The sequence below is a fragment of the Lynx canadensis genome, chromosome F1 (assembly GCF_007474595.2).
Source record: "Lynx canadensis isolate LIC74 chromosome F1, mLynCan4.pri.v2, whole genome shotgun sequence".
Classification (NCBI taxonomy): domain Eukaryota; kingdom Metazoa; phylum Chordata; class Mammalia; order Carnivora; family Felidae; genus Lynx; species Lynx canadensis.
The window spans coordinates 42,351,522-42,373,617 of NC_044319.2; the positions used below are offsets into that span (position 1 = coordinate 42,351,522).

Genomic DNA, 22,096 nt, shown 5'->3' on the forward strand with positions numbered 1-22,096 from the left:
CCCTCTTACTTGTAAGCCCGTGGGCCATAGGTCTGGGGACTGTGTGTGACATGGAGCGGGGGCGAGGGGGTACCCATGAATGTTAGTCCGACAACACCTGCCTAGGTGCGGAGATGCGGAAGGGCGGCCGCATACAAACTGCTTACTGCCTGGGCCTTCTCGGTTGCTGTTGGCCAGCACCTCACACACAGTAGGAACGGAATGGGTGATGGCCGTGGTTGCAGAGGCAGTGGGAGGAGTGGACGTGTGCCATTGCACTTTGGGAGATGGAACTGTGAGTGAGAGAGGCAGGAGGGCTCAGCTTCCGGTCCCTCTCGCTGGGGGATGTGAAGGCAGGTTCCACATGCTCTGGGGCCCCCTCCTCTCCTCCCCCCTCCCAACTGGCCAGCCCACGCTGATAAGAGTCTATGAAGCAGGGGCTTTGTCTGGGGGAGAGGAGAGCAGTAAATCAATGGGAGCAGAGAGCAGGGGCCTGGACAATTGCTTCTGGGGGGGAGGAGCCCTCATCTCAGGGAGGCGCATGGAGCAAGGGGGGGGCAAAGGCAGGCGGATGGCAGCAAAGCTTTAGTGTTAGCATCACCCCTCACCTGCCCTGGGGGAGCCAAGCCGGCCCCTCCCCCCAGGGAGGGCTCAGCTGCTCATCTCTCCTAGACTGGGGGACACAGATGGATTGTGGGAAATTCCGAACACCTCCTTCTGCTGGGAGTGAGGAGTCTGGAACTTCCCATGTGCTTGGGGAGCTTGCCAAGGGCTCTGAGGGCAGAGGCATCTCCCCAGATTGCTGTCTGCTGTAGGGAGGATCCAAAGTGATCCTGGGAACGCAGGCCACCAGTGGAACGGGCCAGAAAATGGCTGTACCTGGGGAAGGTCATTGCCGTCTTCCCCCTCTGTGGACTGAGGACAGCTGTAGAGTGCTCCCCCTGCTATCCCAGAGAGGAGAAGTGAGATCTAGAAAGGAAAGGACTTAGAGAACTATTGAAGAAGGCTGTCCCATAGAGTCAAAGAATGGAGAGTGTGTGGGTTATCCTTACGGAAAAGGGTGAGGGCAGTGGTTTCCCCATCTGTAACAAAGTGACACCAGAGATGTTAAGTTAAACAAGATCACATGTTGGAAGCACAGAGGAAAATGCCTGGCACATAATCATTCCTCGGCAAATTGCTGAAGTTATAATCATTAATAGATTAAAGGGATCACATAAAACACGTAGCATTATTCTTTTTTTTTTTTTTAATTTTTTTTTCCACGTTTATTTTTGGGACAGAGAGAGAGACAGAGCATGAACGGGGGAGGGGCAGAGAGAGAGGGAGACACAGAATCGGAAACAGGCTCCAGGCTCTGAGCCATCAGCCCAGAGCCCGACGCGGGGCTCGAACTCACGGACCGCGAGATCGTGACCTGGCTGAAGTCGGACGCCCAACCGACTGCGCCACCCAGGCGCCCCCAAGTAGCATTATTCTAAAGCTGTGCCGTCCAGTTTAGTAGCCATTAGTCATATGGGACTATTTACATTGGAATTAATTAAGATGAAATAAAATTAAAATGCCAGTTCCTCGTCATGCTAGCCACATCTCACCGTGTGGCTCAACGGTCACAGTCGCCAGAGGCGACCACACGGGACAGACAGCCATGGCGCACTCTACCATCGTGCAGCAGTCTATCTGGACAGCACGGGGCCAGAGTCTCTGCAAGCCACCTTCCGGCTCTAATATTTTTTGATTCTCTGGAACATGTACTTCCACACCAGCTGCTCTGGGCTCAGGGTCCTCAGGGAGTACAGGTGCCCTGCTAGACCTCAGCTACAGCAAGAAGCAGGGGAAATCTGCCACCACCACCACCAGAGTTTGGTACATTTCAGAGTCGCATCAGAATTGATTTGGAGAATCCATCACTTTTTAAAGCATATACATTAAGAGATTCCCCTCCAAGATGGGGAATACTGTTACTGACAGCCTGTTGGGGGCAGGCTTGGGGGAGGCACTGGGGAAAGGTTACACAGCAGCTCACTCTGTGCAGAGAGGAGAGGTGGTAAGGGGGAAAGAATGGGGGAGCCCGTTCCTCCCCTGCCTTCCTTTTCCTTCTTGGATTGGCCAACTTCTGGCAGAGACCAGAGGGAGGAGGAGGAAAGAGGTGATCTGCAGGGTCCTTTGGTTTAGAACAGGAAGAGCAGGCACACAGGGAAAAGATAGAGGAGTGGCCACCAAGGACAGGGGGCTTAGAAGTCCTCCTTCCCTGCGCCTCCCCCATCCCACCCTACCACCCAGACCTGGAGCCTGTGGTAATCACAGGGAAACAATCTGTCCCTAAACAAACAGCACTTGAAGCCGGTGCCAGAGTGCGTTCATTGATAACCCAGGTCGAGACAGGGGAGGAAGATCTCAGAGGAACGGGAGAGGCACTCCCAGGCCTAGACCCCAGCCAAGGAAAAGAGGGGGACTGCAGAGGGAAGGGAAGAGGGAGACAGAAAGAGGGGACCAACTGTCCCCACCCCTGTTCCCCCCGCCCCCGCCTGTCATGCAATAGCCTCGAAGGAAGACGAGGCAGGGAAGCTGCAACAAGAAGGAACAGAATGCTCTCGGGAGGGGAGTGGAGAGGAGGAAAGGGAGAAGGATGCTGTACTGGTGCCGGTCAGGACAGGTGCCAGTCCGGGTAAGTGACACCAGAGTAACAGGTGCGGCTGCCTGCACCTGTCAGAGCGTGTGAGCCACCGTGCTGCTGTTGCAACTCCCGGCTGGGCCCGGGGACGGCACAGCCTACGGGATTCCCAGGGCCTGGTGCAAAATAAAAACGCGGGGCCCCTTGTTCGAAGATTAAGAATGTCAGGATGGCAACAGCAGAGCATTAAACCAGGCCTTGCTGAGCCTGTGGGGCCCACTGCGCAGGCTGTATGCCCAGGAAGTCCACCCAGCCTGGGGGTGCCAGGCCCTCCGTGCCACTTCCCCTGGGACTGTGAGGGCGGAAGGCGGCCGATCCCCTCTGCGGCTCACTCTCTTAATACAGGGCAGAGCACAACAAGTGGCCCCGCTCCTCCCATCTCTACTCTCCCCCCACCCCCCTTTCTTGGCTCACATGCCCAGAAACTTGGCTTTTGCTCTTGCCCTGCTGGGTCCCGGGCCCGGCCCCTCCCCTTTCTTGTGCCTGGTTTCTGTTTGCCTGTGGGCAGCCCGGCAGCTGAAGCGCCCAGCTGAAAGCCACCAGGGGCTTGGGTTTGCCTTATCTCTCAAATCTGCCTCCAAGATGGCACAGGGAGTGCTCCGTTCCTACCCAACAGTCCCCTTCAGGGCCACCTAACATCAGCATTATGCCCTCCAACCTTTTTTGTCCCAAGAAAGTGGCACGGCTACAAAAGAGCTCCTGGCTAAGGGAGGTGGGGGCGGCGGGGCAGCGGGGTGGGGGAGTCAACATTTCTGCTTTGGAGACAGATCAGGCTTTCATTTTTTGTCACATGTGCACACATGAGTACACACGCATGCTGAGCATACACACACACACACACACACACACACACACACACACACACCATCAGCTGAAAACAGTCCACCTGCCCCCTCCAACAAAACCCAGAACTCTGGTCCACATTCCCTGCAGGAGTCTGACTTATCTGGAGACGGTGCCTGGGTCAAAGAGCACAAATGTTTTGGAAGCTGAGGGAAGGAGGGACCTGAAGTTGAGAGAAAGGGAACGAGAGACACCCGAACCCAAAAGATTGGTCCTCTTTTTTTTTCTGGATTTGTCTGGCTCCCAAATGACAAACTTTGTCTTCTTCATGAGAGTCGCACTCCCGGCCCACTGCCAGCTCTCTGCACCGCCTCCCCCACCGGTTCTGTCCTACCCTCTTCCTCTCCACACCTGACTAAGTAAAAAAAGATGAAAGGACAAGCCACAGCGATCCCAGCCTCTTTGGCGGGGCCTCTCTGCCTTCCCTCCTGCCTGCTCCCAGGAAATCAGCCCACGAGAGGGCAGGCCGGGGGCGCTTCTGCCCGGGGCTCCCAAGCCCCTCTCTGGAGACAATGGCTCAGAGAGGGAGGACGCAGCCAGCCAGCTTTATGTGCAGGGTGGCCACACACAAAACCATTGTCTCCGCATCAGGACAGACAATGGTTTGTATCTCCAGCTCCTGTGCCAAGTAGTTCACCCCCTTGGATGAAAGCAACCCTCAACATTCCCTTGTAAGAAATAGCCTGATACTGAAATCTGGCCCCAAGCTGAGAATTTGTATCCGGCTGTAACAAAAGCCCGTTCTAGCTGACGGACTGGGTGTATCCAGCGCTCCCTTACCTGGTCCAGAGCCACCCAGGCAAACACACGGGGACAGATCACCACTCTCACCACTCACTCGCCGGCCTCTGCTTGCTCGTCCCCCGACTCCTTTCACACTCAGGAATAGGGAAAAGGTTTCCTTTAATACTCACCAGGTCCCTGGTGGGTAGCAATCATTAACAGCCACACATGCTGACTGGCCTTAACCCCTTCAGCGCTGGGTTGCCTCCGGCTGACCGATGGACAGCCCTGTCCTCTCTTCCCAGCCCTGGGCCAGCCCAACTCCCACCTTGATGTCATCCACCTGAGTAATGCCGGCCTCCCATGTGGAGAGCGGAGAGCGGGAGCCCTCTAGTCCCACCCAGGCTGCCCCGCCTGATTGGAGCACACTCCAACCTGAGGCGCTTGGCTCTGGCGTGGTGCCCAATTGGATGAGCCCACATTATGAAATATTTGCCTAGCAGGCCAATAGAGGAGCCGGGATCTGGGGGAGGGGATGCTATTTTTATTTATTCCTGGAGGAGGGAGAACAGACAAAGGTAGTCCCTCGCATCCCTAGCCCTGGGACGGGAAGCAGTGGGAAGGTGGTCTCAGGTGGATGGAAGCGTCTCTAGCTTCTCTGTCCATGTACGGGGCACAATCCTTGAAGGCTTCTGAGCATTTCAGCTCCTGGCTGTTTAGCGAGAGGGCTTCGTTGCCTTAATAATCCCCTGCCTCGCTCAGGAGTTTGGAGAGTCTTAGCAGGAACTGTAACAGAAACCAAGAAAGGAAACTCCTTGACCGGCAAAGGATTGCTCGTCTCTACCTAAACTGTGCAGCTATAGGTGGTCTTCTTTATATTTCAAAGTTGCAGAAATTGTTTTGTTTTCGGGTTCTTTTTTGTTTTTGCATCTTTGGAGGATGCAGCTGAAAGGTGGGCAGGAATGAGTGGAGACAAATCCCCTCTTTATCCCTTTAAAAATAGGCTTCTGATTTGGGGAAATCTAAATCCAGCATAAAAGTATCCACATGTAGGACACATGCAAATCTATGCAGATATGTGCAAATGAGCAGCTCCGGGCTTTTCAGAGTAAGTCCTTGCCAGGATTTTTCTCGTTTGAGCAAGAAACCAGGTAGTGTCAAAACCTTATATCAGAGCATCTTACTAGAGCTTAAAGATAGCAGCCGAGAGAACATAGAGAGCTCAGCAAACGGATTTATCGAACATGTACTACGTGTAAGGCCTTTAAGTATACTCTATTCGAGTGGCAAAAACATGATCATAAATATATAGCATACACAGGAGAATGCAAGTGCCCTCCCCCTGCACGCCCACAATGAATACCCACTTCTCCTTTCAGGGCCCAGTGAGCGAGGTGGCTGCTCTAGGCCTTGCCAGCCTGGGTCTAGCAGCTGGCACCTCCTCCTTATCACCCCTGGTTCCTGTTTGTCTACCAGTAAGCCCAGCCACTGTGGCCCAGGACCCTGGCTTAAACCAGCCCGGGGGCCTTATCTTATCTCCCAGGCTGCCTTCCCAGTGGCCTGATGGCTGGTTGGCCCTAGTCTCTTAAAGGGGCTGCACTATATTTCCATCTAGTCGGACCTCAAGAATACCCTCAGAAATCTAGGGAAGCACAGCCTGTGGGGGGTCAGATTCACCACCCCACCCCCTCTTGGCATTCCCTTTACAGCCACGGCAGGCTGCGGGGCTGCTACTGGAATGACTTATTGACTTAAAACAGGGAAAGATGCTAACGTTGTTACATACCACTTTAAATGCTTATCATATCATGCAAAGGCCCTGCACCTCAGTATTTCCAGGCCCCAGTTCTGTTATTGAGTTTTTAAAAGCGGGGGGGGGGGGAGGGTGAGAGGCTCAGGATACACCGTCAATATAGTAAAATCAGTTGTACCTCTAGCTACTAACCTGAAAATTGAAATTTTAAAAACGCTATTTACAATAGAATTAAAAGTGTGAAATATTAAGAAATACCTTTGGCAAAAGATGTGAAAGACCTATATACTAAAAATTATAAAACACTGCTGAGAGAAATTAACCCAAATATAAATAAAAGGAGATATATATTGTTTGCATGGATCGGAAGATTCCATATCGTTAAGGTATCAGTTCTCCCCGTATTTTTCTGCAGATTCGACACGATCCTTTGTAAACACTGACAAGCTGATTCTGAAATGCATATAGAAATCAAGGGACCTCTAATAACTAAAAAACTTTCAAAAAGAAGTACAAAGTTAGAAGCCTTAGACTCTCTGACTTCAAGACTCATTGTAAATCTACAGTAATCAAGACAATGTGATATTGGCATAAAGATATATGTATAGATCAACGGGACAGAATAGAGAATCCAGGAATAATCTATGCATACATGGTCAATTGGTTTGCCACAACGGTGTAAAGGCAATTCAATGAGGGAATGACAGCCTTCTTAATACAGGCTGCCGGAAAAAACAGAGATCCCTACACCTAAGGCAAACAAAAACAAGCCCCCTGACCCTACCGTAAAAAAATTAACTGAAAAGGAACCAAGATCTAAATGTAAGAGCCACAACTGTAAGATTGCTAGGAGAGACCATAGGAGAAAAATCTTCAGTGATTTTCGGTTTGGCAACTGTCTTAAATACGACACAAAATTCACCAACTTCATCAAGAAATCATCAAGAAATTGAACGTCACCAAAATGAAAAACCACTCTTCAAAAGATGCGGTTACAAAAAGGAAACGGCAAGCCATAAACAGGGAGGAAACATTTGCAAAACATGTACCAGACGTAAGATTTTTATCCAGAATACATAGAGAACTCTTGCCACTAAATATTAAAGACGGCAAACACCACCACCACCACCACCACAAAAAATATGGGCAAAAGACGTAAACAGACACTCCACCAAAGAAGATATACAATGTCAAATCGAGTACACGAAAAGATGCTCAACATCATTAGTCATTAGGGAAAGGCAAATTGAATGCACAATGAAATAACGCTACACACCCGCTAGAATAGCTAAAATTAAGACTAATCATACCAAGTGTTGACAAGACTGTAGGGGAATGGAACTCATCCACTGCTGATGAGGATATAAAGGGTACCTCCACTTTGGGAAAGATTGGCAGTCTCTTAATAAGTTAAACGTGTGGTTATCTTACAACCCACTGATTCCTAGGTATTTACCCAAAAGAAGCGAAAAGCATGTGTCCACACAAAGACTTGTGCACAAATGTTCATAGCAGCTTGTCAGAGCCCCAGGCTGCAAAAAACCCCAAATGTCCACGAACAGGTGAATACAATGTATGTGCTACACCCATACAATGGGCTATGCCTTGACAATAGGAAGAAATGAATTATTACGGGTGCATCTCAAAATAATTATGCCGAGTGAAAGAAGTCAGACGCCCCCAAGGTGGAAAATGTATCCTGTATGACTCCATTATAAGAAATTTTAAAATGCAAACTAATCTATAGTGACAGAAAGCAGATGAAAGTTTGAGGGGGAGTGGGGTAGATGGCAGGATTTCAAAGAGGCAGGAAGAAACTGGAGAGCCACACGTCTGGGGACATTATGTTAACCGTGGTCGTCGTTTCACAAAACCCATCAGATGTTACCCTTTAAATATATGCAGTTTACCTTCAGTTAATTGTACCTCAGTAAAGTAGAAAAACTTTCGTTTGAAACATCAATACAATACAAAACAACACAACAGCTCTAACCCTAACCCTAACCCATTATGTTTTACACTGTGATGGATGTGGGCAAGTGGTGGTGGTGGTGGGGGGGACAGGCTGGGGTTCCAGCTTTGCCTGGTGACCTGCTTTAGTCTGACAGAAATGCTGGTTCAAGCCAGGGATGAGCATGGGCCCTGAATCGGCCTGAATACTTTGCATGGATTCAGGTCAAAAATGTGGCAGATCTGAATACGGTCTTTATAAAAATAAAGGATTATCTTATGACAGAAGGGAAAATATTAAGTATAACCCTTTATGATCCCCAAAGCACTCTTATCCTTATCTCATTTGGTTCTTTCATGGCCCCATGAGGCAGGCAGAAAAATATTATCACCCCTCATTTTAACAAAAACCCTGAAGTTCAAGGAGATGGAGTCTTGGCCGAGATAACCCACCTGCCGTATGGGAGGGGAGGCTAAACCCTGATGGGGTCTTTCAATCTCGGTTCAAGGCTCTTTCCTGTTGCCACAAGACCTGTCCCCAGCGGGGGTGACTGGCTCCGACTGTGGACCGTGGACCAGCGTCCGGTGCTCACCTGCCCTGGGTGGATGTTCTGGTGACTGATCCAGAAGGGGCTCCCAGGGTGGATGAAAACAGGGGCAGATCTAGGGTCAGAATAGGATCAACGAACGGGAACCATGCAGTGTTAAGAGAGAGGAGACTGTTAGAGACGAGAGGATCAAGGATCTAATTTGATCACACATTTGATGAGAAGCGGGAGGATGACAACCAAAGCCACTCCCAAGGCAGGAAGTCTGGTGGGTGTGGAAGCAGCTGGAAGCTGTTAGAGGGCTCCAGGCCAGCAACCCGGCTGGGCTCCAGGCCTCTGTACCCCTCCTCTCCCTCCTCTTCTCTCCCTGCCCCACCCTCCCTCCTCCAGCACTCTGGCCAGGGCACAGGAACAGTGGCTGGCTGGGAGCCCCACCTCTCTCTCCCCCTTGTTCCCAGGACAGGATGCTGGAAGGGAGGAGACCTAACCGTGCAGGGCATGGGGACACGACATGTAAGGGGCATCCAAGAACTCAGTAATCAAGATTGATACTATTTTCTTAATGGAATATTTTTCAAAATAAAAATGCAAAAAAAAAAAGAAAAAAACAACCCATGATAAATGACATATTTTAAATAAAACCCAGATTGGTATTACTGAATTTCCCTCTTGTCTGAGGCTCCAGCATGGCCTACAGGGGCACTGCTATCGGTCCTGTCTTTACTTAAACTGCTGATATTTCGTTCTTTATGAAGTTTTGGCACTAATTTTGAGTTTTTAAAAATATTGCTCTCGGTTGGCAGGGTGGGGGGCACAGGGGTGGCTCAGTCGATTGAGCGGTTGACTCTTGATTGTGGCTCAGGTCTGATCTTACGGTTCATTGCGATCGAATCCTGCATCAGGCTCTGCTCTGACAGCACTGAGCCTGCTTGGGAGCTTCTCTCTCTTTGTCTCTCTCTGCCCCTCCCCTACCTGTGCTCTCTCTCTTTCAAAATAAATAAACAAGAAAAAATAGTAAAAAAAATAAATACATAAAAATACTGCTCTGGATAATTGAGTTTTTTGGCACCCCTTAAGTGTTGTCCCTACGAGGGAACTCACATCCCTTACCTCATTCAGACCTGCTCAAGGATGAGGCTAGGGGGGCATGGGAGGGAGCTGGGAAGACTGGACAAGGCCCAGAAAGGGCTAGGGAGGGTCCTGCACTCTTCGAAACACCTCAAGGCATGAATAACAGAAAAGGCTGAGGACTTCTTCTAGAGCAAAGGGGAATAAAGAGGCATGGTCCTGGATTGGATTCTAATGATTAGGGCAACTGATAAAATTTAAATATGGATTGTTTATTAGGTACTAGTCCTGCATCAACGTGACATTTCTGAAATCTGTTCGTTTGTACTGTGGTTATGCAAGAGAATATCCTTGTTTTGAAAAAGGAAAAAAAAAACAAAAAACGATGATGCAGAAAGAAGGGCTGGAGGGAAGCCCACGCCCCTCTTTCTCTAGTCTCTCTCCTCCCATCCTAGGCAGTCCCAAGAGGGAACAGTAGGAAATGGGGTTGGCAGAAAGTCTTGTCCAAAAGATCGGGTATTGGAGAACCGGCTGGACATTTTCCTCCCGAAACAAGAATTAATTTTGAATTTCCCAATCCTCCTCACCCTCCCCAGGAAGACTTGACAACCGGCACAGAAAAGAAAAGGAAATTAACACCTATCTGTGCCATGACGCCATGACGCCATGACGCTAGCAAATTCTGATAGGTGCTGAGATCCAGCCTAGGGAGGAGGAACCTGAGAGGTCAGGTAGGTAGCCCGAAGCTACAGGGTTAGGAGGTAGGAGAGTTGGGACCATAGCCCAGGACACAGTCCAAAGCCGGCTCTCTTCCCACTTCATGTAAGTTGTGCAACTTGAAATTCCCTTCTCATGCATCATCCTACAAACTAATCCTTTAGTTTATTTTTACTGAGTTGAATCTGCATTGGTCTTGAGATTTTTGGCTCCGGAGTCAGACTGCCCCAGCTCCAATCCTGGCTCCACCAGTTACCAACTAAGGAGCTTTGGGGGAGTGACTCAACCTCTCTGTGCTTTCACTCCCCCATTTGTAAAAAAGGGGTATTATATGCACCTACCTCCTGGGTTTGTCATAGGATTAAATGAGATTATCCAAGTAGAAAATTTAAGAGAGGTCCTGGCACTTAGTAAATGTTCAGTAAATGCAAGTAATCATTCTTATCTGCGCCTGTGCCCTGGACTGTTCACTCATAGGAAGCATATGGCCTGATTTTGACCATAAAGCCCCTTAGCACTTTGATACATAAAAATGGATGGTTAATAATTGCTCCTAAAGAAGCTATTCATCAAGGGGCGCCTGGGTGGCTCGGTTGGTTAAGCGTCTGACTTCAGCTCAGGTCATGATCTCATGGTCCGTGGGTTCGAGCCCCACGTCGGGCTCTGTGCTGACAGTTAGGAGCCTGAAGCCTGCTTCGGATTCTGGGTCTCCCCCTCTCTCTGCCCCTCCCCCCTTGCGCTCTGTGTCTCTATCTTTCTGTCTCTCTCTCAAAAAAATAAATCGGGGTGCCTGGGTGGCTCGGTTGGTTAAGCGTCTGACTTCGGCTCAGGTCATGATCTCACGGTTTGTGAGTTCAAGCCCCGCGTCGGGCTCTGTGCTGACAGCTCGGAGCCTGGAGCCTGCTTCGGATTCTGTGTCTCCCCCTCTCTCTACCCCTCCCCTGCTCATGCTCTGTCTCTCTGTCTCTCAATAATAAATAAAGGTTAAAAAATTAAAATAAATAATTAAATAAACATTAAAAAAAAAAAAAAGAAGTTATTCCTCAAGAAGGCACTTAGCCATTCCTAAATCTGGTTTGTAATGTCTTTAAGGCACTACGCACCTCAGAACAAGGGATCATCTGCAGCGGTCACCTGTCCCCCTATCCTGAGGATCCGGAATAATCAACATCTGAGAATCTCAAATGGGAGGGAGGTTTGGCCTGACGTACTTTGAACTGGAAGGTGCATATTTTTTTCCTGGGTCATATCGAACTTGGAAGTTAAAAAGCAAGTCAATGCCAGGGGCTACATCACTGGGCAGGAGTCAACTGAGGAGCCCCAAGTTCTAGTGTTTGCACCGTACCCCTCCAGCGGTATAATGTGAACAAGGGCTTGCCCCTTGGGGCCCACTGGACAGGAAACAGGGACTCACCTTGCCCAGAGAGTGAACGAGAGGGACCAGAGAGACCACGGAGACCTGAGCACTTTAGGTTCTTCGAGAAAGCCCCTCTCTCGGGCTAATTTCCCATCAGGACCCCTGGCCCCAGTGTAGACCTTTGGACTCAGCTAGGGAGGACCCACAGCACAAGAAGGACATGGACTGACAGATCATTCATCTAAGGTGCTGAAGAGAGGCAGGCCAACGGCAGGGTGGCCAAAAGTCAACAGCAGTCAGGTTTCGCCAAGACGGTCCTTCTGTGACAAGGGCAGAGCTGGAACAGGGCAACTTTCTAACTATAAACAGATACCCGAGAAGCCACAAGGCACACAGGACTTGTGTGGGGATGCGAGTGAAGCAAGGGAGACACCAGGGGGTGTATGTCTAGGGGACAGGGCTGTGCGAAGTGGCAGCAAGGGACTGGGGCAAGTGAATGTATCTTGGTGATGGGGATACAGGGGGCAGAGCCAGATTCTGTGGGGCCGGAAGCTTATGCAACCTGAGGGGTCCTCATTAAGAAAAAGACTACAAATACAAATACAGATGGGGTCTTGGAGGGAGCCTGGAACTAAACTGCGTGGCTCACGCCATGGGGGGCGGTAAGCTCGCCCCCACACCTGTCCGCATCTCTGAGCGGACAGACTCACCTGTGCTTGTTTGAACCTTCCTGCCCCTGCCTCGGCACTATTTCCCTTTCCCTTCACACCCGTGCTTTGCTGACCTGATTTTGCTTCGTGGTAGACAGCGCGAATTAGTCAGTGCCCCCACGCCTTGGAATTAAATTCCTCCCCGCCTCTGCGCAATAGGTATTTGGATTTTGTGCCACGCCCCAGCCCCCCCCCCCCCCAATGCACTGCACCCTCACCATCACCATCAGGGGCTGAGTTCCTCCCTCTCCCAGGAGCCCCACCTTTCCCAAAAGGCATTGCAGGCACCCTCCAAGCTGCCCGAAGGGGTGAAACCGAGGCTCTCCCTGACGCCTGGCCCCTTGCATTCCAGCCCTGCGCCCAGACTTTGACCTTCTCCTGTGGCTGGCTGCAGATGTGTTCTGTGTTACAGAAATAGCCCAACTCCTGGGCCCCTGCAGGCCCTCCCTCTGCTTTACTCAGAGATACCCCACCTCCCAGGCTCCAGGAGGGAAGTGCTCAGTTCTCCACTCCTCTCTCCCACACGCCCCTCACGGCGCAGAGCCAGATGGGGCCTGCCTCCCCCCCTGCTCCTTCCAGCCCCAGTGCTTCTGTGTCATATCTGCCATTACAGCTGATGGAGGGGAGCGGTTTGGCGGAGGAAGGTATGAAGGAGGGCGTAAAGAAAAAGGGGGATAGCACCGTGAAGAGACATACACCATGGCATAGCACCATGAAGAGGTATACAATCTGACCCCCGTACGGTTTGTCTCTTCTCTGAGGTTCATTTGGATAAAGGGCAGCAGCCAACCGGAAATGGTTCCAAATCCCAGACACCCTGGCCCAAATTCCCATTCTCTCATACAAGAGGGTGATTTCATCGTCACGGATTCAATCCTAACCTAAACAAGATGGTGGGCATCGGTCTTCCTCGTGAGTCCAAGATGGAATGTGGGACAATGGATCCAATTACGTTATTAATAACTGAATTTAGAAACAGTAACGGGCTTTCCAACTGTGAGGCTTTTAGATGTTGACGCCCTAGTGTCTGATGGAACAATAAAATCTTTTCATAAAGGACTTCACTAAAAAGACAGAGTGTTACCTATGGGTAAGGCGGGGGCCTGAATGGCCTTCTAGGTTCAGGTTCTGTGCCTTTTCCACTCACAGGGAGTGGCAGTGACACTGCAGTCTGGCCACCGACTAGGCCCCTACCCGTCCCCATGATCAGGCAGGAAAAGAGCCGAACGGGAGAGGTCGGGGGCGTATAAAGTCTTCAAGCCGGACTCCTCTAGGCTTGGAGGCCCATGAAGGGCTAACATGTACGAGGAAGCACCCACCCTTTCTAGAAACTGCCCCGACCCCAATACCCACATAGTTACGGTGGTAACAACCATGTCCCCAAACCTGACGCCACTCTCTTGGTTACAGGGGGTAGCCACCTGGTCTCAACCCAACGAAAACCCTCCTCAGGGATGGGAACTGGGATTGAGAGAGAAAAGAGATCCGAGACCTCCTCCAGGTGACCCGTACACGAGGGAGCCACTGGGGGCCACCTTCTGGACCCCGTAGGCTGCCCAGGAGGCTGAGTAGCCTGTCTGCAGTGAGACCAAAGACTGAAGCCAGCACAGGGAGAGCGGCAAGACATCATACTTGTGGCATTCGGCTCTTGCTTCTAGTTTGTTCCCGTGACCCAGCCGTTTCTCTGACCCTTACAATAAAATCCCCTCTGGGGCCGAAGATGCTGTGAGTGGCTTCAGAAGTCCTAATTAATACCAGGAAGAGGAACAAGATGCCTTCTGGAAGACCCAACGTCTCACTGACTCTGCACACATGGCTGGTATGAGGAGAAAAGGAAGAGAAGCAGAGGAAGAAAGGAAAGGGTTGAGAGCCGGGCCCAAGGGCGGCACGCAACTGGGCCGGGAGGCCCCGGGCCAGCCCAGAGACCAGGCCAGCAGAGAGGGCAAGGAGGAAGGGAAGGGTCAGAGAAAACGAGTCTAAGTTTGCTACTACTCAGCTTAGAAAAGCTTCTCGGATGTTTAAGAGGGAGCCGGCAACCACAGAGGCAAGCGCAGATCCCTAAGGAAGGTGGCAGGTGACCACAGCTGACAGAGGGAGTCAGGGACCTCCGGGCCAACAAGCTGACGTGGCTTTGAGACGTGTTCTCAGAGGACAGCCACGATTCAGGGGAGAAAAAAAAATCATCTTGTCTTCTTTCTCCTGAACTTTCCAAAGCAACCGTGGGTCTTCTGCTACCTCTGAGCCTCACAGTTCTCTGAGTTCAAGGGGACCGGTCTGCCCCTCAGGTCTTCTAAACTACTTCCCTGGCACCATTTCCATGAGCTAATGGTCCCTTTAAGAATATTTTCCCCCCATCTGTTCTCTACTGGGCTGGAGCAGATGTTCCTCGTTCCTATGGCAACGGACCTACCACCCTTCCTAATGGGTATCTTCCTAGTGAAGGGCACAGCATAGCCGCTCTCCTCCCAGAGCAGAGTCCCCTGACAGCAGGCTCCTGACCACACAGGAACACCGTGGACACCCGTGTGCCTAGATTTCGAGAGTTCGGCCCTTACCTGACCTAGAGGTGGCCCAGGAATGGCAGTTGTCATCTGACGACACACAGAAGGTCGAGGGAGGGAGATTATCTATGCCACTGCTCCCACAACAGACCAATGTCCATCTTTCCAATGAAGTGTTAAAAGCACATGCTGTATCTTCAGCAGATTACATTAGCACTTGCTTTGACCTTTTTTCACATCACTAATGAAGACCAGTGAGACCCCCTAATCGAATTCTTATTTCAAGCTGCGCATCACTCTCGCCCTTATTGGGGCTTTGTGATCCTTCCAGAGAGTCCTTCTCGTAAGACCAGTCCCTACTCAAGGCAAGAAGACTTCCACAGCCAGGCAATGGGTGGGGAAGCAGGAAGCAATGTGCATTCCACTGGTTCTGCACGGGGGTTGTTTCCACTGCAGATGATGCTTCTCTCACTAAACCCAACTTGACCCCATTTGTTCTTGGCTCTCTCAGCCCCCATGAAGCCAGCTGGATTCTTCTTATAAGCCACAAAGTTGACTGAACTTTAGCTTCCTCTCTTCCGAGCTCTTAGCCTACTGGGATCCCACAAGTCAATGTATAAATAAGAACAAGCCAATAAATGATCCCTATCAGATGTGCAGAAAGCACCTCCCTAATTGGGTACAATGCCAAAGTCAGAGCTCCCACCCCCACCCTCCGCTCTCTTTCCCTCACTGCTGGAGCGGCGAAGTGTGCCATACCTTGGAGGACAAAGCCCGGCTCTGGAGGTGGACAGTCCTGGGCTGGAATCACCCTTATTGGCTGAAAGGCGTTAGGCAACTTATTGATCATCTCTGAGCCCTAGCTTCATCCTCTGTAAAATGAGAATGCTAATTCCACCCGATAGGATTATACAAGGCAGTACAGAACCACAATGCCTTAACAGCATCTCCAAATCCACAAACATCTGAAAATTGAACGTTTTTCCTAACTCAACGGATGGCAGACCCCAACTTAACCTGAACCTAGTTAGCAGCAAAGCATGACCTGAACTGGCATGAGACTCTTCAGAGGCTTTGTTTATCCCGGTTCTGTGACTCTTTAGATAAGCCCGGCTGCAGAAATATTAATATGTTTGATTTTGGAGCTGTTCCAGACCCTGCTGGAGGCTTGATGTAACACACAGTATGTGCATCATGTTACCGTTCTGAAATGCACAGGCCCTGGGGTTTCAGATGACTAACTGCGGAACTGTCTATACTGGTCCTCCAGCCCCTTGAAGACGGGGGTTTCAGGAGAGCCACCAGAGTTATTTAGGCTAAAGATGTTACAACCATTCAAAACACTTGCCTCGTCACAATCTGGATCTCTCCTGGGTCCCTGGGTTCCTGCAGCCTGCAGCCAGCTCCCCGGAACACACGTTGGCATGGGGCAGCGGAGAGGATCCAAAGACCAGCCTGTCAACCCATAAGAATCTGTGGCCTTTCCACCTGAACAGAGCTGGCAGAGGCCGTGTGCTGCTGTTATCTGGTTAGGCTTCAGGTATAGACATGCCCGAATATTCCAAGCATGCCTCCCAACTTCCCACCTCACTGGGCTCCTCTTTCCACCCTACCACCACCCCACAGCTTCACGTGCGCTACCCAGTCCCTAAAGGCACTCCCAGGGGAATAAGTGACTAAGCCTCGGGGACCACTGGGGATGGAGGGCGCCAGAGTTTGTGGAGAACTGGGCTGAAGAAAGGGAAAGATACTGCGTGTAAGAAAGATCGTGAAGATGGGACGCTCTGGGGCGAGAAGCAAACACACAGCGGAACAGGTTTGGCATGTTTCTCCTGATGCTGTTTCAAGGCCCCAGGAGGCTTTTAAAATGGGAAGCTAGACCTGACCAGTAACTGTGAGCTATGCTGGGCAATGGCTCTTCTAGATCTCTTGGCTCTGGCTGTACATTTCTGGGACTTACGGATGATTATTAAGGACTTGGGCCATGCCGAGGCACGGTCATCCAGGCGGGCCTCTCCATTCTGACTCTGGATCTGCTGTCCTCAGGACACCTGTCTCGGCCTGCCGCCTCGAGCCAACAGACCCTTTCCCAACAGACATGTATTTGCTGGACACAGACCCGCAACACTGGAAGAGGAAGCAGACTCTACTCCTCCTGGAGCCAAGGTCTACCCGAAGTTCCGGGAAAGGCCCTGCTGTCAGTCAAATGGAGAACGGAAGCGTGGCAATCAATTCACCTCCCTCATTTTACAGATGAGGAATCGGGAGGCCCAGAGAGGGACTGAGTTGCCCAAGATCATGCAGTCATGAAGAAAAAGGTGGCCTTGGAGTCCAGAGATTGCTTTCCATAGTCTCGCCGTGACAAGGGAGGGGACGTCTTTAAGGTGCCAGTCACGTTCTTGTTGACCTTCATAGTCAGAAAAAGCCAAGCTCCCCCTTTGGCTTGAACATCTCGGATGAGATGCTGATCTCTAAGAATGTGGCTGTACACCCTGACTCCGTGTCCCAGACTTGTCCAACGTTTAATACAAAATCTTCATTAAAGCCACCTTGGGGAAAGCCCCCATCGCTGGTGACCAGAGATGCCCTGAGAGAACCGTTGCCGTGTCCCCGTCAAGAGCTTGCCCCACGCCCAGGTAGAGACACCAGGTGGACTGTGGAGGGCTCTACCCTCCAGAAGCTCCTCAGGGGGCAGAGATCTTGAATTTGCACCTCTTGGATCCTTTCACCCTCTTGTCTCTCTCCTGCTTCGGCTACTTTGAATAGGTCTGCGGTGTCTGTCATCAGTCACAGCTGTGTGCTTTCCATAGCGCCGTTCTTTTTTCAAGTTTAAAAAATTAAAAAAAAAAAAACCCTCTATGTCCAACGTGGGGCTCGAACTCACAGCCAAGAGCCTCATGCTCTACCCACTGAGCCAGCCAGGCACCCCTCCACAGTGCTGTTCTTAAGGCCTGTGCTGTTCTACCGACCCCTCACTATCCAGCAACCTTTTGGAGAGAAGAATTTCACACACTTGGGCTTGGTCTTCCAGGTCAGAACCTATGGTTTCTCTGTTGTTGTTGTTGTTGTTGTTGTTGTTGTTGTTGTTGTTGTTTCACTAGTTTGTGCCACCTCCCCCTCAGCCCCAGGCAAACTTGAGGTGAGGGGGTGCTACCCACTCCCCCAAATAGAACAGCCTGAGTCAAACCTCAGCTGCTTTCCCGGGCGAGGAGGGCTCTTGTTTCAGAACACGAAAATGGGGGAAAATCAGAAAATTCTCTCCTAACGGAGGAGCTCCTTGGCATCTGTCCTCAGGAGAAGGGTCCTAGAATAAATCTCAAAGAGAGCATCTAGTGCAGTGTCCAGGGGGGTTTCAAACTGGTGTCCCCTTTAACACTTTCTCCTCTGCAGGTCTGTACACGCATGCACACCCAGCCCTGTGTCTCAGTCTGGCGGCCGGGCTGTCCGGGGATTCCCACATATTTGTTGCTATTCCAGGCTCGACTCCTCAGAAGGGAAGACCCAGACATTCTAAGGCTTCCAGGAGCCTACAGATTTCGGAAAGCTCCAGCTGATATTCTTGAGAGTTCAAGAAAGATCCGCTATTTCAAAAACCGACAGCAAGATTTTTAAATGCCCTTAGCTCCTGCCCATCTCAAGGGGGGGTTTTCCAAATGACTAACGCTGGACACCAAGACCCCAGATATAAAATATACCTCGTGCCGTTCCCCTAATCCAATCCACAAACGCCCTCTCTCTCTCTCTCTCTTCCAAGGATAGAAGGTGATTTCCAACATTTCCAAAAGATAACTGCAGGCATAGGAAATGGCAAAGCCTGATCTTGGAGCCCCTCAGAGAAGGGAGAGTCTCTAGGGCACATTCCTTTGCCAGTGAGCGGCCTCGTCCAGGAGGGAAGAACCTCCCACGACTTTTAAAAATGAGAAAACTGGGGCGCCTGGGGGACTCAGTCGGCTAAGTGTTCGAATCTTGATTTCGACTCTGGTCACGATCTCGCGGTTCTGTGGGATCGAGCCCCGTGTCAGGCTCTGCACCGGCACCTCGAAGCCCGCTTGAGACTCTCTCTCTCTCTCTCTCTCTCTCTCTCTCTCTCTCTCTCTCTCTCCCTGCCCCTCCCCCGCTCACGCATGTGCGCTCTCTCTCTCTCCAAATCAAGAAACATTTTTTAAAAATGAGAAAACCAAGACTCAGCGTGAGTCTATCACGATCCAAGGGCCCACAGGGAAAGGACAGGGGTGACAAGACCAGAGTCTGGGTTTTCAGGAATCTGCCCAAAGGAGCTGTTATCAGGGAGATTCTCATCTGTTTGGAGAAAGTCCTGCCTGGAGGTAAGATTTTTGGATTTCATGTACCAGTTACATTTCAAAAACTGAAATTTAAGGAACCCCTATCAGGCTGCCAACTTTTTATTTTGCCAAATAAGGACATTTTGAAAGCCCAACTGCCATCTACTCTCACCACCAGCGCATGAAAAGAATAAAAAAGCCATACCCCCAGCATAAATATTGGAGCGCATCTTCCGCCCCCAAAAGACGACCTTTGAACCGAATGCATTTTGTTTCAAGGGAAAAAAAATCGGATCAGGGTTTTCCTTGTTTCTCTCCATTTCACCTCAGACTGGTGAAAACTCCATCACTGACCAAAAATGGATAATCACTGGGCCAGATGACCGCTTAAGCCTGGAAATGAAGAGAAAGATCCTCAGCTTTGGGGATCTGGACCCTTCCAGGAAACCTGGGCCAGACGAATGGGGCAGACGGGGGAAATCAGCAACCAGGCCAGTTACAAAGACGAGAACAAATGCCGGCCACAGTGGCACACACCCAGTGTTCCGTGAGCATCTACCCCTGCGTGCGGCCTCCCAGGTTTCTGTGAGCCCCTGAATTCTACAGTCCCCTCGCCTGTGGAGACAAGCCAGGGAGAGGAGGGAAGAAGACAATCTTCCCAAGTCAAGAATTATCCGAGATGTGAAGGCGGCCTCCGGTGAGCGGTAAAGGGCAGCGAATCAGCAACGTGACACGGACACGGACCCGCCGATGCCATTTCGGTGGCACAATTAGGAGCCCGGAGAGGACTGACTCCCTTCCAGGGAGCAGTTTTTCCACTCCGCCTTCTGCAGATTATTGCTTCTCGCTCATTATGCTGATGGGGATGGCATGGGGGCTGGAGAGGACAGGGAAGTGGATGCAGCTCGTGGTGTAGAGGGAAAATATTAAAAAAAGGCCCTGGATTAGGAGCTGGTTCTTGATCTCCGTCCTTGGCCATCTGCCTACTAACCATGAGTTCTCTGGCACATTTTGGTTCTGGTTTCCTTATCTATATGGTGGGCGTGAGATTCTCTCTGTCTTCCTAATGGGGCTGCTGTTAGACAGTGAGATTCTCGGGGACAGAACAGGTCTTATCCACATCTGTACCTCAATATCCAACAGGGTACCCGGGGGAGGAAAGGGATTGGTAAACATCTGCCGCATTGGGCCAAAGTGGCAGAGTTATCTGTGGAGGCGCGCCCACACCAGAAAGCTCCGGTACAAGGGAAGGGCTGTTGTTACCCGTTGGCCAAAACTGCACATCACGCCAGCTGTCAGATATACAAAGACACTGGAATTCTCTTTGGAAGTAGATGGTGAGGTAAATAAAAAATAATTTGTTAAATGCCCAGAGTTTCAAAAATAATCAGACTGTACCACCCATTAATGATATTGCCGAACAAATAGCTGCGTGATTGCATGCCAGGTTCGGCCCCCCTACACAATTTCCTGGTTGAAAATGTGTTTTTACTGTCCCTTTCCCTGTCCACATCGCCTCTCATCCATCTTTCTCATTGTACTCAGAAGCCAGTAGACAAACCCTGGTTCTCTCACCTCTTTGAGGTTACACCTATACTGAGAGTTGAGGTCCCTTGGCCGGCTGCAGCTTTGGAAGGTACCAGAGCTTAGGACTCCCTGGTCCCCTCTCCTGACTCCTTTTCTGTCCACTCCACATTCTGCCTCCGGCTCACTCGGCCACAGTCTGCTTCTCATGCTTATCTCATCACCTTAAATCTGCTTTTCAAAAGCCACCTCCAGTCTCTTGCCAGTGTCACGGGTCTGGTCCGCCCACCAGCCCTCCGGACCCTACCACACAGCACGTGCTGCCCACTGGGCATGACTGTACAGACAGGTCTCAGCGGCCAGGGCAGGCTGCCTGCCCACCAGCTCCTGTAGGAGGTAGGGCTCTGGTCTCTGCTCCCGGTCACTGAGAAACACCATGCAAAGCCTGGGAACGTAGACCCGCACGCAGCCCAGCCTTACTCGCCACCCGCCAATCCATGCCAAGCCCCCCCGCCCCCAGGCATCAGCCTCCAACCTGCCCAATTCCGAGACACGGAGAAGAACATGCTCCCAGCACTTGTCTCTCACAGCTTTGGTCTCCTTAGGCCAGTTCACGCTAATTCCACACGGAGACCATGCTGGGACCCATACTGGTTACACCTTCTCACCACAAGGACAGCTACAGGACTTATAGTTAGCTTTACTGGGGGTGCTTCCAAGTGCCTACAGAAAGCAAGCCTGGCTCTCGGGGCATTAGTCCTCTGGAAGTATATTTTCAGTACAGACCCGTGTCCCTAAGCTCCCTCTGTAGCCCCCCTGCCTCCGAGTGAGGAAATATTCACATTCTAGAAGTCAGAAGTTTTTGATGGGAGATCCCCAAGGGAGATGGACAGTCATGGGGCATTCTTATTTGTTAGTAGAGAAAAAGGAAATAAATGAAAGAAGAATGAAAAGAAAATTTGCTTCCCAGTAGAAACACCCCCCAATACATACACACGCACAAACGCATACATACACAAACACACTCTCTCAGTTCTCTCTCACGCTTTCTCTCTCCCTCCCGCCTCCCTCCCTCCTTTCCTCTCTCTCTCTCTCTCCTTGTGAACCACTCCTCTTTGCCCAACATGTGCGCACCCCGTCCTCTCCACTGAAAGTCTGGGTAGCCCCAGTTCTTCCTAGCCCAGGTCCCCAGGACCCCAGATTTTACCTTCCGTGCTAGAAGTCAGGACCCAACTAGAAGATGCAGACAGCTGATTGGGAAGGAATGAGACAATACTCCAGACTGGAGAAAATTGTCAAGGGTGGCCGGTGCAGCTCCCATGAGAAGGAAGGAGAGAGGGAGAGAGCCCGGGAATCCAGAATTTCCCTAGCCTTCCAGGAAGGCTCTGGTGTCAGCTCCCTCCCAGCTCCAGCCTTGACTGAAAACCAGGGGAAAGTCTCCTGATAAAGCGGGGGTCTGAAATCTG

At 50.9% G+C, this 22,096-nt stretch overlaps 1 protein-coding gene across 10 annotated transcripts in view; it reads right to left on the reverse strand.

The window, feature by feature from the left end:
- PLEKHA6 (pleckstrin homology domain containing A6) overlaps nt 1–22,096 on the reverse strand; it is a 142,792-nt gene that overhangs the window by 53,200 nt on the left and 67,496 nt on the right. For 2 of the 10 annotated variants that reach the window (XM_032591701.1, XM_032591704.1), the window contains exon 1: nt 4,411–4,612. The exons of 7 other annotated variants lie outside the window; for them this stretch is intronic. The gene's annotated coding sequence lies outside the window, so the exon portion shown is untranslated. One more of the 10 variants, XM_032591702.1, reaches the window with a different exon arrangement.